This window comes from Myiozetetes cayanensis, unplaced genomic scaffold, assembly GCF_022539395.1.
Source record: "Myiozetetes cayanensis isolate MyiCay16 unplaced genomic scaffold, myiCay2020 scf5-8, whole genome shotgun sequence".
Classification (NCBI taxonomy): Eukaryota; Metazoa; Chordata; class Aves; order Passeriformes; family Tyrannidae; genus Myiozetetes; species Myiozetetes cayanensis.
Genome location: NW_026087742.1, coordinates 98360897 through 98379942, shown reverse-complemented (window position 1 = coordinate 98379942; position 19046 = coordinate 98360897). Strand labels below are relative to the sequence as shown.

Sequence of the window (19046 nt, the reverse complement as noted above, 5' to 3'; positions counted from 1 at the left end):
AGGGAGGAAAAAAAGGTTATTTGTCTTTTGCACTTCACATGATTCACTTGACATCGAAATACTTTCATAGTTGTGAAATATATAGCCAAAACCCAGGCAAGGGAAAAGAGGTTAGTAGGTCTATTTACATTTGTAATATTCTTCTAGTCAGTGGAAAAATACACTATTATTTCTAAAAGTTCAAGCCTTTGGTTGGTGAATGTGTCATTTCCCATCAGTCCCACATCCACAATACTAATTTTCAATAGTTTTTAGTAAAAGGGATGGAGAGCATTTCCATTCATCACCATCCCCTGTTCAAATGCCTGCTCTCAGTACAGTTTTAGCAAAAAAAAACCCCAAAACACAAAGCCAAAACAAAAAACTAACAAAACAAACCACCCACCACATGGCTGCAGATCACACACGTGGTGCAACACCTGGCATGAGAAGGAACATCAACACGCATTCTCACAGTTAGCAAACCATTTTTTATTTCTTGTGCTGGAATGAAGGAAGGCCATGACACTGCTGCACAATGTGCTAAATTGATTCAATATGCAGATGTTGTTGCACTTGATCGTTATCCATTAAGCGCTTCCACCAAATAACCTTGAAAAAGCTGCAGCATCTCTGAGCACACACACACTGTTACATACCACTGCTCCAGCACTCTTTTCTGGTATTCCCACTCCCAAGGAAGGGCCCAGTAGCACTCCCAAGTGACTGTTTCCCCACTAGACATGACACTTTTTGTGAGGTGCATTCTACTGACTCCATACAGAAAATAGATTCAGCTAGCAAGAATCATCGTATTTTCCCACAGGAAGCCCCAACATTTGCACTGATATTTTTCCACTCACTTGCAGCAATTAAGCTAGATGTTACCACACATTCCCACTTTTTGCTGTGGGACTTAAAAGGTTCAGAAGACAACAAATAGGTCTTCCAACAAAATTTATTAAGTCATTAGTACCTACATACAATCTGGAAAAGGGAAAGAGCAGGAAAAGCAGGCAGGGCAATCAACAGTGCTAAAGACAGGCTAAGGGCATGTGACAGGCAAACAGCACACAACACTGAATACAATCTGAAATTTTGACATGCAAACCAAAACCACAGCAAAATAAGAGCATGCTTTGTGTAATGTCTTCTCCCTCTCTTTTCTCCATTTATCAAACATATTATAGCTTTGTTTTACATGCTAGATTTATTTAAGTTCAAATACTACCAAGGAACTTACTATCTCTTGCCACAGACAGAGACATAAGAACTACTTTCCTTTAAAGAAAGAGAGCACAATGTAACCTGACAAACACTCTTCTGAAGGAACAGAATTGGTCTCCACAGACAAGTCAGCAATTCACTGCAAATTGCTAAACTCAACAAAGTTGTACACAGTTAATCTTTCCCAAAGGAGGAATGTATCATTAAAAATAAACTAGCTGCTTCCTCCTCCCCTTTTATTTCAAGGATTAATCACAACTGGGAAAAAATATGGTGCTTCAAAATATAATTTACATGTAAAGTAGAGCATTACAATGGAGTGCTAGGTATCATCTGATTTACCAATTACATTAAGTACTCTATCTTCAAGGAGTAGATAAACATTTCTGTTAGCATATTCAAACACTGGTATTTGCTATAAGAGAGGGCTTAAGTCTAATATTGAACATGCTAGGACTCTTAATAAAATTACAATTATTCATGGCTAATCAAACAAATAAATGTCAGATATGCTACATTACCCCAGATAAATGCAACTAACCCATTTCTGATCCAAGGAATTGATTAAAAAACAGTCTTCCAAAGCAAAAAACCAAAATACTTTCAATACTGCTTCATGCAGTTTTTTGTTAAGTTGAATGTAAACATTCCTTTTTTCCATAAGCTTGACAGAGGAAGAAAGGGCAGTCGCTTCTTTTAGACAAGAGCCATTCTACAACGTAAGAATGACAGTTTAACAGCATCTACAGACTCCAAATTACACTTTAGAGTATTTGGAATCCTAAACACTGCAGTTAACTAAATAAAGTAGAAAGTAACCTTTTTTATCAAGACTATATAAAGGGATACCCATTCTTTTCAGCTTAATTAGACATGTTTCACAAACTCTGTGCTGTAGTTTCACCATCTGTAAAATGGGTACAGTGACAATTAAATTCCCAAATAAAGCACATCAAACTTCTATTATCAGATAATTTGTAGAAGTACAGGACAATGATAATGATCAGTATTATTACTCTCTGCATTAAAACCAAGGGCTCATTTTGGTATGGATTATAACATTAGTGGATTTTAAGGTAAATTTAATTCCCTTGAAAGCTTTCTTTGAGCCCTTAAAGCATTAACGGTGTCTGAACCTATCATATATGATGGGTAATAACTGTCCTACTTAACTATAGATATATCTATATGTGATCTAGTCCTCCAGACTTTGTTATAATCAGTGGGACACAAATTATCACGTGAGACACTGTATACACCTACATTAGATGTGTGCAAATTTGACAAAGTGGCCATACAGGAAAAAATGAATACAGAACTTTTCCTATAGCTATTGCACAATTCAATGATAAACAGTTATGTCATAACAATAAGACAAGGTGATTAGCACTGGGGATTCCAAGATGCCTGTACAGTCTGAAAAAAAAGAGAGAATGAACTGCATTTTCTTTCTACACCTCTCTCCATTTGTTGAACATCATCCTGCTTGTCTGCAAGGATTCTGCTCAATGGCCACTACAAAGGGATGGCAAAGATGAGAAAAAGCCAGAAAGAATATCAAAGGCTCTGGAGGTAACTATAAGTGGGCCAGGCCTTTCACCTGGGGAAAGGACAAAGTGATCTTGGCAGTCTTTAAGTCAGGAGGATGTCTCAGTGATGAGGAAGATCACCGGGACCTGGGAGAGCTCAGTCCAAACCCTACATCCCTGCAGGTGATGATGGATGAATCCCTGAGCTCAATGATCAACATTTGCCATTTCCTTCCTGCACAGGTAAAGGAGAAGGACCACTCCGAGACTGCCCAGATTTCTGGAAGGCTTGCCCACTTCCAAAGACCAGAAAAACAAAGAAAATGCACCTTCTATCTCAGCAAGCCTGCCTGCACAAGCAGCACTGGCACTGCTGTTACCCACTGTTTGCTGCCCATCACTGTCCCTGCTTACTCACAGCAGTGGGACTTGCTGCTGGAGCACCTGTTGGAGCACAGCTCTTAGGTGTCATATTTCAAACCTCATTGTGAAAGCCTAGGCCAACATCATGCCAGTAGAGGTCTGAAAACAAGGCAGATTAGCCAGAATGTTCCCTCAATCAGCTTTTGACATTCTTGCTGCAGAATTACAAAACTAGATCTCTCTGAATTGCTTTACACTGAACAATCATTAAATCATCAAAGCGGTGATCACTGAAGTGATGTGTAAGGAACCAATGTTCCCTATGAAGGGACCTTCTGACCAATAATGCAATAGCTGTCCCCCAGGGAACATCTTCAGGTCAGCCTTTTTGATGGCAGTGCTTGAGGAATGGCTGAAACATGAGATCATATATGAAGTCTCACATGCTGTATCAGTGGTATGCTACTTACACGATATGTAGAACATACTCAGCATAACCCATGGCACACACAAGTGTAGGTCTGTAGTAGTACACATCCCTTTTTCAAAGACCAAAACTGGAACAGTTTGAATTTTTAAAGCATATTATTTGAGTCTAATGTCCATAGCAGTTCAGATAGTGTTAATGATGAAAGCAGAAAGCAACACTATCCATTCTTTAAAACATAGAAAAATCAAACGTTTTAATAGGCTGCACAATTAAATTTTTTAAATAATAGCATCTATGGAATCAGACAATAAGCATGTAATATTGCCCCAAACTTATTTTTTTAACCAGCAACTTGAAATTATTCTTAATAAGTCTTTTGCTCTAGAAATCTTGATGGGCTTTGTAACTGAGCCACTTCTATAGCCTATAAATTTTGTTACAAATGTAGCACTTTCAAAACTAGTGAAAATTAGGCTCTTAGGCTGTAATTTTAAAACAGCATAAACTGGCACTGACACAAAACCAGCATTCCCATCCTCCCAGCATCAGACATTACTACTTCACATCACAGATGCTCGTGTGCCAGTGAAAGTAAACTGGTTCACCTTAAAATTAGCAGCTATTTTTTCCCATTCAGATTCATCTCTGCCTACTCCATTGGCCTCACAGATGGCCACATGGCAGCAAAAATGGAGTGTAAGACAAAAACTGCCTGCTTCAGATAGTCCTTTGGCAAAGACAAGACAGAAAGCACTCAATTAAAATTGAATGCCCAAAATGGATTTCATGTATTTAGTTTCTAATGGGGCACAACACTCAGTATACAGGATTAGTGTGTCTACCCACCGCTGAAGATGGACATCATGTTTATGATGACCCTTCTCCATGGACAAGGGACACCATTCCTTAGGAATGATATTGGACATGGAGCTGAGGAGTCTGTCATATCACTAGGGCAGTCTTTACTGTCTTGCCCAGGAATTCTAATTTGCAGTCTGCTGACAGATTTAAAACAGCACTAAAAAGTGGTAGCAACACTGTAAACCTCCACTTCTCTCTTTTCCCCCACAGTAATTTGAAGAAGGCAGAAACCTGGTTAGTCTTGGTCACAGTGACCTTCATTCCTGCTTCTTGCATTCCTCTACTGTGTGGGAAGGGGAAGAATTTTATTTATGTATTTGGTTTTTAGTAGCTCTCATTCCATGACTATCACTTTCCCTGTCTGGCACTGGTGGAGAAAATTTATCCATCTGTATTCTCACGGCTGCTTGCCCCTTTCTCTTTCAATGCCCTCTCACACTTGCAGTGGTGAACAATGTCTCCCTTTTCACCTTCTCCATAACAGCTATAATTCAGTAGATCTATAACATATCCCACCATCAACCTTCATGAACCAGTCTTCACTGCAGGCTAAGGAGTCCTGACCTATGAAGCTATTTCTTGTACAAAGATTTTCACAGGCTTGATCATTCTCTTTGTCTTTCTCCGAAATCCCTCCAGTTCCATGCTTCTGTTGAGACAGAAGTTTGGGCTTTCACTCAGGTTACAGCTTATATTGATGGGCTACCTCTTTGTCAGAAATCCAGTAGGAAGTCCCTCAAGATGTAGTTGAAGACCATCTCTGTGTCTAGGGTCTTAGTGAAGGGCTAGAGGTTCATCTCTGTTCTAAAGCTGAACTCAGAATTTGCAAGCTTTCAGCACCAATTGACTAGCTCCCCACTAAGTACACTGTGATTTTGGAGCTCCAACATTTCTCTCTGTGTACACATAAAAATTTTTATTTCAAGAATATGAATCTGGAGATGAATTCTGTATCACTGACAGATCACCCTGTATCACCCTTACCACAAATAGTGAGCCCTTATTTTAAAACTGATGCATAATGTAATACAACTGGCAATTTTTTTAAATCTTATTATTTATTCCCCATTCCAAAGCCCCCTCCAAAATTTATGAGCACCAAAATAAGTGCAAACACCTTCCAAGCTCCCAGTACCATTAGTTTGAAGTGAAAAATTTTATACTACATTTATCAAATGAGCTCATTTGACATAAAAAGCTTTAGAATTTTGGGCTGGATACCATCTATCAACTTGTTACCATTTGCTTAAGCGATCTGATCTCTAAGATCAGTTGCAAACTTTTCCAGTTGGGGCATGTCTTCCAGAAAGTTTCCATCAAAGCAGCTCCCCTTGAAAACTCCCCTCCAACACAAGGCTTTAAAAACTCTCTTAGCTTTTTTTGTCCTATGACTTATTTTCTCACAGTGTTGCTATTAGTTAACAAATACCTGTTAGCTCATGGACTAGCAAAAACTGAAGTTATCCGAAGAGTTTCTGACCAAAATCTTCATAATTGTGTAAAATCTCTGCACGTGGAGCCACGTGGAGCCATATGATTTCCCTAAATATAAATAATTTAAAATATTAATATTCTAAGCATGTTTTCTCTTTAGTTATGAGTAACTTTATAAGCATCTACCTATTTCCTCTGTTGGATTAAAAGAGTGGAAGGATTAGGTTCTAATCTTTTATAGCAATCCCTTGGACTGCTGCAACTGCAGCAGATGGCAAAAGTTACAGAACTTGGACTATGAAGATTCACAGTATAATGCTGTCCTTACCATTTAGATATCTAATGTCTTGGAATCATCTTGTTTAACATCTGAATGTTTCTAATAGTGCTTCTTTATTTATAGGAATTATTTTATTTCTGAAAGCACTATGTGCAGGGTCATCAGTGACCCACACAAGGCTGACCACCTAACACAAGTAACTAAGCATTCCTATTGGACTAACAGCATTGATACACTGGCTTCTTTTATGTTACCATACTGAGAAAAAATAAATTTTGAGTCTGGGCATGTAGCTTGGCTTCATTTCAATTCTCCACTGGTACAAGAGCTGGTTCTCTGCCTCCTACATTCCCATATATGTCAGTCCTTCTCCCACCCATCCTAAAAGAAAGACATTCTGAACAAAAGCCACATTACGTTCTCAAAAGTTGCTTATGAAGGAATCAGAGTCTAGCCAGAGAGGTACCTCCCAAGGAGTTACCATGAGGAACACCAGAGATAAAACATTTTGTATTATTAGTTTTTAAAAGTAAGAACATCATTCCTGAAGTATCTGCAGGGCATGTCTATCTGGGAATAGACATTATTGTGACTCAAGTGGAGTTCAGTAACTGTCTTTCTATGATATTTAATCTTCCACTGCCTCAGGAACAAAACTCTGCTTTCTCAATCCAGGTGTCACCCTCTCCTATCCCAAAAGACTACCACAGTAAGTTTACCTCCATCCTACCATTTTAACTTGAAAAAAGAGAAATGGAAGTTTTAAAGACTTTGCAGAGGTACTATCAAGATCAATCATCATACTCTGCTATTGAAACTCTCCTGAGGGGTACACAGACGTGATGGACAATAATATCTGGATCCAAGATCAAGGACACAGAAAAGCTTGTTGTCTTTGCAGAGACGAGTCCTATAAACCCCCAGAGAAGTAGTCTTACCAGAAGCACAAAAGTAGAAAATGAACTGCCTCAGATGCAGTCTGCTGTACTAAAAAAAATAATTGATACTACCTTTACTAAATCACACAGGTACATAAGGGAACACTAATAACTTCAGATTTTCTTCATCTTCTGCAACCTGCATGCTTTTAAATATCTTCTGGGGTAAGAAAGTGAAAGGGTTTAATGCTCATCTAAATGTGTGCTATTTTTGAGCTTGTGGAAACTCTGTGCAGTTAAAAGAAATTTGAGGCGTAACACCCCACAAGTGATTTAATCATAAGAACATAATGCTAGAAAAATTTGTTTGCCCTGTGACACCTGTCCATCTCAGTAATCTTGCAACACATCCATGCTCTGGGCAAAGGCAGAATAACGTTGCTGTACCCTTCAGGCTTGTCTGGAATTTTCTCCCAGCATCATGCATCATTGGATAAACACAAATGCTCTTCACAAAACAAAGACATCCCCCTTTCTTGTACCTTCTTGTAGTTTTTTCTACTTTTTTAGGAAGGTCTATGAATAAAGCCTGGCTGCCTTGCACCAGTTGTTCAGAAATTGTCTCCAGCTCAGAGTTTTACTTTGTTAGTCACTAACTACTCCTCAAATTCTGATGAAGCAAATAACTCCACACCTTTTTTCCTCGTCCCCATCTTCCACCACAGATGCTCTGGATTATTCACAATTTCACCAAGTAACGCTCATTCTTACTCCAAGCAAAAAATTATGCTAAGGGCTTCACTCAACCTTTAAATCCTTCGATTGAGCAGAAAAAAACCCAAGTATAATTCAAAACTTCATATTGAACTCCCCTATGCCAAATCACAATACAGTATAGAAGCTACATTTCTAGAAAATCCTGCCAGACTACTTTTGTCACAAATTGCATTAGCTTCCATCTCCTCGGTGCCTAAAACAGATTTCAAAATGGCAGCATATGCCTGGGTTTAGAACAGAAGACACTCTGATAAATTCCTCCTCCAGAAGTCATTGCTACTGCTGCCAATCATGAGACAATGAGGGCCCATGGCTCTGTAGCTGATCAGAAAAGTAGGGATCTCTTTTACCAGGGATTCCATGGCAGCCATGAGGAACACTCCACTACAGCTCCTCTGCCAGACAAGCAGGGAAATACAGCAGCAGGTGCACATCACTTCATGAGGGGAAAAAAGGGGCAATTCCACAGAACCAGAAAAGTCCACTCATGGACTTTTGGAGCCACTCACAGGCTCCAAACACTTCAGCATCAACTCCAGACTCCTGTCTGTATCACAGGCAGGACAGAGTGATGAAGAACATGGAAACCAATGGCTGTTCAAAATGTACACTGTATCCATTATACAACTCATTATATGAGGAATGGTTCCTCTCCATCTGAAACTACAACATAATGTTACTTCCTCACAAGCTCTGTTCTAGTGGTCTATGTGTAGAACACTTTTCACCACGTATCTTCTCTACCTGATCTGTCCAGATGCAAGTACCCAAATAGCACAGTGAAGAAGTACCTATGGAACCTGGGTTTTGCCTTCAGTTAGAAAGCTACTCAGCATTGAATGGTGGCTCCCCAAAGAGTCACTCTTGTCCACTATGTCCACTATAGTCCACTAGGACTAGCAAAGTTCAAAAGTACAGGAAGCACATTGGACCAAGGGATAAAACAAACCTTGTGTGGCAATGGTGGTCTGTTCCAGGCACTAAAAACCTCCACATGCCTTGGAAAGGGGACAAGATAAAGCCCTTGTCATTCCCTGAGGTACCTTGCCTGCCCTGGAATGCTTCCTTTCTTGTCTCTGATTCACAAAATGTTTTAACCTCTTCATCACTGATGTAGCTGTTGCTTGGACTGTCCTGTTCAATGTAAGCTGAGTTTTTAATTTTTGCAAAAAAATGTGCACGTATTCTGATTTTCTACAGTCATTGCTGTCCAGTTAATGCACTTTCATGTCTGTTGTTTTTTTGTTCTGGGATTTTTTTGGTTGGTTTTGTGGGTTTTTGTAAATATCTGATACAGGACACACTTTTCATTTCCTGTCCTCTCCCTCTGTGTTATACATCCATTATCATTAAATATGTGCCCCCATTACATAGAAGATAAAAGTCTCCATTATAGTTCCTTTTAAACTGCCAGGACTTTTCATTGAGAGCACACTGACCCCATTAGAGATCCAAGTCCTGAAGGAATTGTTTTCACCTTCAGAATCTTGTATTACTAAAGCCAGAAAGTACTCAAAACAGCAAGTAATGGTTGGGACTTGGATGGCTGTGAAAGGCTCTTTGACATTCTGCTCTATATGATGCTTTAGCTTCATGCCGATGTGCGCTAGAAAGTCTCTAAAAACTGATGTGTGTGAGAGGTTTTTCTCTGTTTTAATGGGCATTTTGACCTTAGGCTTTCTCAGTTTTGCTCAGTGTTTCAGGAACAAAAAAAGCTCAACAAAACAAACAAACGAACAAAAGTATATGAAGCACATTTGTCTCTTTCTCATTTAGTGAATGGATTACTGGTATTTCTTACTAAATCTTCTGAAAAACCTTTTTAATTTATTTTTTTCCTCAACCTAGTACATGCTGGAAAACCTTACCATATGATACCTAGCATCCCCCTACAGCAGGCACCAAATTCATTTCTCATACAGTGCAATCCCTGAAAAAAATCACAACTATTATCGGATGCTAAATTTTATCCCACGTAAGATTTTTTAAGGGCTTTTTATTGCTTTAAAGTGTTGTTACCTCTGCTCTCAATGAATTCTGCTCTCTTCTTACTAGATTTTCAGTAAAGTGAAGCCATGTGAAATGTGAAGCCATTGAAACAGGTAAGCTTCAGTGAGAAGTACAGGAGTTTTTCCATTTCTGTCTTGTGGAAAAAAGTCCCATAAAGCCTGTGATAGAAATGCTGTCTAGCTCATTGACTGCAGTGTTACTAATAATGAGAGTTTATGGTAGTATAGAGTAGAGCACTGGAAATGTGATGCTGTAAAGTTGCATCATATTTTAAATAAAAGTAACAGTACCTCGTATCATTTTTTATCACCTATTATGCAACTGTCTATTTTATGCCATAAAAATCTGAGGTGTATGTATTCATTAAAATTTAATTATGTACACTGTATTTGGAAAAGCAAAAGGGAATCTCATTTTTATGCACAGTGAATTTTGCAATTTTTTGAGTACCCTGGTATGAATACAACGTGCCTGCTGGGAGCCCACAAATGTATAATCATGCACTAAAAAAAAAAAAAAAAAGCAGCTAAGAAACCTTTCAAGCACTTCCTAGGAGACTAGTTCTGTAAAGATGTTACCCACGTTTCAGGCCTGTGGTCACCAGAAAGTTCTTCAGGATAAGCTCTTCCTGTAAGGTGACATTTTAGCCTGTAGCAGAGTAATGTTGCATTAGACGGATATGGTGAATTGCCAAAAAAGAAACAAAGTTGCTTTTCTAAAGCGGAATTAAAACCCGAGTTTCTACTGCTTAGATTTGGTAGCATCTCTTTCTACATCTCAAGATGAATTCCATCAACAGAGTAGTAGAACAAAAAATCTGGCTGGATCTTAAGAGCAGAGTACTGCAGAGAAGAGAGAAGAGGGAAAAACACACACATACTAGTTCTTCAGATTTCAACTATGACTTAGTTTCCTCCTTTTCAATTTCTTGGGAAATACAGAGAAATGGCCAATAAATTAAATAATGTTAGCCTATCTTAAACATATTATGTAAATGAAATTAAAATAATACTATCCTCTTCATTTTGGAGGTGAAAGAAAAAACTATTTAAAATATTTTCCCTACAAAGAAATTAAATAAGAAGCATCGTTGAGCAGTGATTCCAGAAGTTCCAAGAGCCCAAGAGTCATTTCCTTATAAGACACATTTAATGACTTTGAAATGAGATGCAGCCACTGATCCCTGACTAAGTTTGTTTTCCATAAACCTTTAAAATCATTATTTAGAAAAATTATATCTTTTCACAGGAGAATAATAAGGAATGTATCTGCCAATACTGGAATTAGCCTTTAAAATTCAATGCATCAAAAATCTCAATACCAAAGTAATCAGTCTGCTAGGCTTAAGTCTAATTCAAGTACTATATATGTAAGCACATAATTGTAGTTCAAGGTATTTTGATCTACTTTCTAGACTTAAAAAACTCAATATTCCACTTGGTTTCAAACTAAAATTCTCAAAACTGGGAATATCTAATGAAATATCCATCCTACTGCTTAAAAGCTAATGGTACTATGTACTTTTCTACACTTCATTCCCAGACAAAAGTTACAAAAAACTTCAGAAAAGGACCACATAAAGCCTGTGCTGGGCAATCTGTTTACATTCTCAAAACATCTGCAAAGAAGTCTGTATTTCTCCTGCTACTGTGCTACAAGATTGAGAGGTTTTTGCCTTATTTTCTTTTATTTTGGGTTCCTTTGTATTTTTACATTAGGAAAATTAGAGTTTATATGGCAACATACTGAGAAGTCATGGAAGTAAAGGATATTTTGAGTAATAGTCAGAAGTTTTCACCAGTGGTAAGAAGCCTTCATCCACATGTGAGGTTATTTAAAGCACTCTAAACATAAACTCAAGCAAATTTGAAGCAATTGCATTCTTAAGAAGTCACTAACACTTGGCATATTCTGACGCAGAATTATGTTGCGAACCAAAGAACATGTAAAACCTTAACAAATGAGAAAGAATAAATTGGGGGCGAGGGTTTTAAACTTTTTTTCCATAGCTTTAATGACTCCACAAAGCGTGAGCCAACAAAATGGAACCAAAGTCTCAGGTTTCAAATGTATTTTAGGACTTACATACTTAAGGGCAAAGTGCAATACCTAACTATATGCATCAACAGACTATAAGAATATAAGGTGCCTTGAAAACTAACTCATGTAACTGATTGAAGCTCTGAACAGAAGATAAAAAACTGGAGACAAATGATCTTGGAGCACTATTCCTTTCAACACATCCCAGGCCATACCATAGTGGAATTTAGAACGAAGCGGGCAAAACATCCATCCATAAGTGACAGGCCTAGTTTCCTATGACATTTGATCTAGACACATACTAAGGAATGATTTTCAAAATCTTTTTTTTTCTGCCTTCTCCACTGGTCAACATAGGTGTAGTTTCCTAAAATTCCAAGGAAATGACTGATTTCCAGGCAAGAAGCTACAAAAGTGTAAAGCTGCAAAAGAAAGACAAGAGGCAAAGGAAGAAATTTCTTGATTACAAGTGGTCTTGAAAAAAAAAGAAAACCAAAAACAGGGCAAACTTTAATGATTGACAAGAATGCCATCTGCCCATGAATACCACCACAAGGAGTACCAGTAACACTGACCTTCTCAGGTCACATTTTACCCATTATTTAGGCTTTACAAATACACTGCAGCCACACACTTCCTGCTGTTGGGTTTGAATTACTGTTTTGCTAAGCAGAAACAAAAATGTGTATTTTTAAGTGATTTCACATGACTGCATCATTTCCTTTAGTTTGCCTTTTAGATTAGCAGCAAGGCTTAGAGTTTAATTTGAATGTTGCTTTTAATACCAGCTGCCCAAAGACCAATGGGCCCTCTGCCCATCTTCATCATACACAATCAACAGCAAAAGCTCTTGCTGAGCACTGAGGCAGCTGTGCTCATGCTCCATCACCAGGCACCACAGGATCACAGGACAACTCTGTTTAGAAGGGACTTCAGAAGGCCAGCTACTCCAGCTTCCCACTCAGAGCCTTTCAGCATGCTTCACATAAAACAATATGAAAAATAGACATTACACTGAAAACTTAGTTGCCTGGAGTTATATACTTGAACTCTGTATGTCTATCCTATTAATCATTAAGCAAAAGACAAAAATTTACCTATTCTATTCTTTGCTGGTTTTTTGGTCTATATCCTTGTTCTTTCCCTATCAGTATTTCCTAACCCAGTGATTTTTAAAGATAAAATCTGGAAACAAAAACATGTTATGCAAAATGCATTTTTTTTTCTTTAATTTATCACCTGAAAAACACTCTGCAGGCATATAGTACTTTTATGACCAGAAGAGAAAATTTAAGTGTGAGATCTTACTGCATAAAAGGCTCTTGAACTACTAAAGCTTCAGCTATCTAAATCCGAAATATCTTATGATATTAACTAATTTAGTTATGTGTCTAGGAAAATGGTCCTATAAATTTCTTGTAATAACAGGTTCTTAGAAATTAAATCACACATAGCCACAGGAAAAAAGAAAAAAGAAAAAAAAGCATAAGCTAAATCTTTCCTCCTTCAATTTTCATCAGTCCTTGGTTATATACCGTGGTAGGAATTTGGGTACATGTGTTTGCGTATATCCTGGCAAGTTGCAACTGCATAGCCACTGTGACAGCTACTAGGAAGTCCCATAAAACTCTCTCAGTTGTCTGCAGGTGATAGCTATGGAAAATGATACAGACAGAGGTAAAGCCAGTTCAGCTAACCTACTTACAGCCACTGACAAGCAGCTTCCTAAAGATCTTGCAACAGAAAATGAAAGTTTCCCTGCAGACAGAAAACTAGAGGGACTCTGGGACTTACACAGGTTTAATACTGTTCTCTGACACAAAGGTTGCAGTGCTTCTGGCTGTTTTCCTACAGCAATACTGATAAATCTGTTTGCAGATTGTAACTGCATGTTCCAACCAAGAAGCGTACCTACATGCATATTTAGATAGAATTCAGCTATTTGAAATTGTGTACTTGGTACATTTGCAGTTCTTAGAGCTTGCTATTAATTGCATTGCTAAGAGGAATTAAATGAGGCACAGTGTCAATAGAGGAAAATGTTAGCAAGAGCATAGAGAAACACAAGAGTTTAATAGTCAATGCAATTCTGAGATAAACTGTGTTTTCTGTGCAATAGCAAATCTTAAGAGTCACCTAGCCAGCTCTAACTTTCATTTCATTTCCTTTTTACTGTTCAAAGAGTGCCACACATATAGGTTTAATCCATTTAAGGGATGATACATGCACTGTTTCAGCCACTATTGTATTGTTTCTCAATAACTTAATAACACAGTATGTAAACTGGGTCCCTTCATACCAACAGGGAATGCCAGGGACACTGTTCAACTGAACTAGCCCCAACCTCATCAACAGGTGTACCATGTCATGGCTTTCATGAGATGGTCTCAGCACAAAAGATATTCCAGAACTAGTGAGCTCTAAGTTTAAAAATTATTCAACAAGAATATGTGATTTGCACAATAAAACAACACATCATCTTCCTGAGTTGAAAGAAAGAAAATGGAGGAGGAAAAAAAAAAAAAAAAGAGAAAAGATAATTAGTACATTAATTAGTACATTCCCCTTCACTTTAAGAAATATGACGAACACAAAACCCAGGAAGATTTGTGAAGAGGGAGTAAACAGAATGGCTCTTCTCTTGCTGCCCTGTGCCACAGAGCAAAGGGTGAAGCCCTGATAGAAGAAGGACAAGAAGGTCTATGTCAGGCTAGAAGAAGGTTGGGGTGACCAGGGGAGGTTACATGAGCCCATTTCAGCCAGGGAAGATGGAAAAATGACCTTAAGAATGGGCACTGATGGTAAGACCCAGATTGGCTTGAGCCCTGCTTTCTTGTCATGTCCCTTACAGCTGGGAGCACCAAAATTTAGGGAAGAAGTAACTAGCATTTCAAACCAACTTTTCCCCCAGTTGTGATTACTAAATTATTTAATCTCATCTTTTACAGAAGCCATTAAAAAACTGATCATTCTTGTAATCCTTTCGTTTTTGTCTTGCACAAACATATCTTACTTGAGATAGTGACTGCAGTCAGAAGCAACCGAGAAAAACCCTCGCAAATTTGTTTTTGAGAATCACACAGCTATTAACTTTTATCCTTTCATGCCCCCCTGTCCACCTCTGCAAATTTGTTTAGAAATAGATTTTTTCCTTGACAGTCTTTTCTGCCAGCCTAAAGACTTGGCTGGTGGTAAAATAAATGCAAAGGGACCTGGTAGACAGAAAGCTCTGCTGCTTTGGCTGCAGGGATGCACTACTGGACCACCGCAGCAGTCGGCCCCAGGATTCTCAACCACTCAGCCACTCGCAGAGTCCCACACCCATGGAGCAGTCCAGGAGGGTGCCAGAGCCTACCTGGGGTGGGTAGTAAATGCTGCTCTTCCACAAAGAACAGCTTTTTCTGGCAAGCTTTAGCCCAAGCAACAGGTCAGCAAGCTGATTTTATCACCAACCACTCCATTATACTTCACAGAGCTATTTTTATTCTTCAGTGTATTAATTCTCCCACCCATTCTCTGAAGCACGGAGCCAGAATTTGACAGCTCAGTTTCTGCAAAGACATTCAGGAATGCTACATGTGTTCGTAAGGTCCTAGTTATTTATAAAACAGTCAAAAAAAGAGCCTGGTAACAGGAGCTATTCACTGTGGCATTTTCTATTGAAGCCTGCTTGAACCTTTAGATGCTTCAATATCCTTAAAAACCTGGTTGCAATGATTTATAAAGATAAATCTAAGTTCAAAACAGCACAGGTTCAGGTTTATAAATATGTTATCAAGTTTAAGTAACTTTGGACTGAGTAAGCCATTAATAAAGTACATCAGTATGTCAACAAGTACACTGTTGATTGATTATTTACATAATTTTATTTTAAAGGTCATACCTTTAGACATTTAAATCTTCAATTTATCACCAACCCCAGTAAAAGAATAGATTTAAATATGCCTAGCTCTTTGAAATTAAAGTTGTTATTCTAATTCATAATTTAAATAAGAGAATAATACTTTATTCTCAAATGACAATATGCTGGTTTTAAAAATTTACTTTGGAGGACAGTACTATGGCATTTCAACACTATTACTGAAGATAGAGGGAAATTCTAACCCCATCTAAGGCAGTGGAACCTTTACTACTAACTTCAGTGGGGTCAGGTTTTTATCCCAGGAGTTTGATCAACAAGAAATCCTACTACTTAACTCAGTGGAGCTGCTGAACTCCACGGCACAAGTGGTCTCCTCGTTCTCCCCAGCAGACAAGTTTCTGAAGCTCTCGACAGGTATGTGTGCAGACGGCAGGCACTGGAGTGCAGCACATGCCCAGAAATGTTGCCATCTACATTAGCATCTCACCCAGCATAAAATGAGCTCCACAGAGCTGACAGCACAAAGAAACAATAGAGGGTGGCCTGGATGGTAAATATTTACAGACTGCCAACTTGGATTGCAACAGCCTTAACTTTGCTGCTGGGTTAAACATAGTTGATTCAGAGTCCTGAAGACAAGTTGGTTTACTTACTGTACAAAAAGGATGTTCAGTTCCTTAACAGGTAAACAGACATATACCTGTGAGGATATACTTTCTGCCCCCAGCCCCCAAATGTAAATATTTAAGAGAAAATTCAGAAAATAAACTTGTTTTCTTAACAATCACCACAAGGAAATTTTTTCCTTTCACCAGGTCTGTCAGGGCAGGCAGACACGTAGGCATGTTTGAAATTCAAGAAGGCAGTGAGCAATGCTTTTTAAACAGGTCTTTGTGATTGACTGTGGCATTAATACCAACATTTTGATGCCTACAAGTTTACAGGACAGGACACGGTGACATTATACTCCTGCCAAAATACGTAAGCATGATTTATTTACCTCTTTTTCTATCAAATACTACATTTGCACAATCAGTTTAAATTCTTCACGCATTTTATGAACTGGAGAGCAGCATATCTAGCTACAAGTAAAAAGGAGAAAAAGGAGACATGCAAATATATAATATATTCACACTTGCAAAGTATGTATGAAGTATTACAAACACACATCTTGCAAAGTATTTTGTTTTCCCACCGTGCTTTATTTCACCTTGTAGCTTTTTTTAATTCTCCCCAATTTTGTTATTTTAGAATTGGGACCTTGGATTTTATTAAAAGTTTCATTATTTTGTCTACTAATAAAACTTCCTGGAATCTTGCTTTTTTATGATAACTTACATTCTGGTATAAAAAAAAGTTTACTGGGCTCAAAGAGGGGAATGAAAATTTTAACTACAAAATGCCAAGCCAGAAGAGAAATCGCATAATAACTTTCATACAAGTCTTGTTGTCCTGATTTGTACAGTACAGACTTACTTTTCTTCTTAGATACCTATTAATGAGACATCTGACAGACCTTTAATTGTCCTTCCATATTTATTCTTAATCACATTTTTAAAAAATCTACTTCAACTGCCCCAAATCACAAACTATTAAAAAAAAAACCTCCCACAATTTGTTTATGGAGGAATAGAAAATGAAATATGCTGCTCCTTTTCCTAAAAGCTGCAAAAAGTTAGCAACAATTTTAGAGAAGACATACCAAAGTCCAAATACTGCATCATTTACCTGGCAATAGAAAAATATAAAGACAGAATAAAACTGAAGGAGGAATAAGTCATATTAATAAGTCTGTGTAATCTTTTTACATGTTTCAAAAGGCTTCACTTCTTCCAACACATACATAGAGCCACTGTGTAACCGAGTACCTTGCTTCCAGAATCCTTGCTAGTGTTACACATCAGCCTTCTCTACTATATGGTGACAAAATACAAGGTACTTTGAAATACAAGCAAGATCCATGTCCTTCTTAAGTTGTGATATTTTTTTATCTATCTTACCCTTTAAAGTGTAAGTTTTTAAAGAAACTGTTCCTGTCTACTTCTTTTGCAAATCTCCATGGACTCTCCTTCATTCCCCTGTAGCATACATCTCACAGTTGCTCCCTTTGGTTCCTATTCAGAGCAAGACTTTGATTTCTTTTCAGACTCCAAAGCAGACACTCATAAGTTTCTGCTTTCTGGATCAACTACAGACAACAGGATTCAAAGAGCAAAGCAGATCAGCTCTTGCAGCATAGGATGGCAACTTGGTATGATCCACCCCCAGTTTAAAACCTAGATCTCAAAATTTGACGTCTAAATTACCTTCTCTTTCAGATCCAGACGTTATTTTTATATCTTATGCCAGTCAATCTCACTGGTAATAACAAAGGATTTCTAAAAGATATAGTTTGTAATGACTGTACCATTACAGTGCTAAAATATAAGTGACATGAGAGTCCTTCATTTAAACAGAAACAACTTTTGTAGTTGGGCTCTGTTTATTTTTGTTACTGTGACACCCCATTTTCAATCAAGAGAAAATGCTGACTCAAAGAGTCAAGGAGACAAAAAGCATCACTGTTCTGAAACAGGTAACCTTTGCAATCACACCTCGAAGAAGTAACTCATTCTTCAGAACATACTTTTTGCTGATAGTTTGTAATGTCTGCAGAGCTACACAGTTTCTCTGCTGTCATTTCTCTGTGCCCTGGCCACAGCCTGCCACAGAGAAACAAGGCACAGCTGTTGACAGCCTTCCTTCGGCTGCGTCCTTCTGAGGCTCCCAAGAGCCTGCCTCCAGGGGAGAGCAAGCCATGACTTTCCTTCAGACCTGTCCCCTCCTCCTTCAGCAGGATGAGCAGAGGCTCCCCTGCCACAAGCGCTGTCAGGTGACAAGAGTCATGGGAGACACTCAGACGGCTCTGAACCCCATCTCAGAGTGGGAAAGAAGTGCTGTGAGGCATAAGTGGGAAGCTTCAGCCTTCCTCTGAAAGTCAAAGAGCTTCACTTCAGTGGCAAGAATGTTCCCCCATACAAAAGCCAAATACGAGTTTGCATTTGGCAGCATTGAGTTTAAATTAAATTAAACCCTAAAATGCCTTCCACCCAGCTCTGGTCTCTAGGTCATCATTTTCTGTTAAAGACTTGTGCATTTGACCATAAGCAGGAGCAAATGCCAAACTGAAATGTTTGCTGTCCTTGACATCTGGCCCTGAGCCTCATTAGTAAGTTTTGAGCTGTCTTTCCCATGGCAAAAACCATTCCCTTGCTGCCAGCCCTCAGGGCCTGTCTCCCTAGAGACTGTGGTAAGATGCCATAGTTAGACCTACAGCCTCTTACGGCTTGTGCATAGGGACTGCCCTAAATCAATCACAAAGATGTCACCAGCAAAG

At 38.4% G+C, this 19046-nt stretch overlaps 1 protein-coding gene across 3 annotated transcripts in view; it reads right to left on the bottom strand.

The window, feature by feature from the left end:
* Window positions 1-19046, bottom strand: part of FRMPD4 (FERM and PDZ domain containing 4) — a 298391-nt gene that overhangs the window by 113272 nt on the left and 166073 nt on the right. The gene's annotated exons all lie outside the window — the stretch shown is intronic.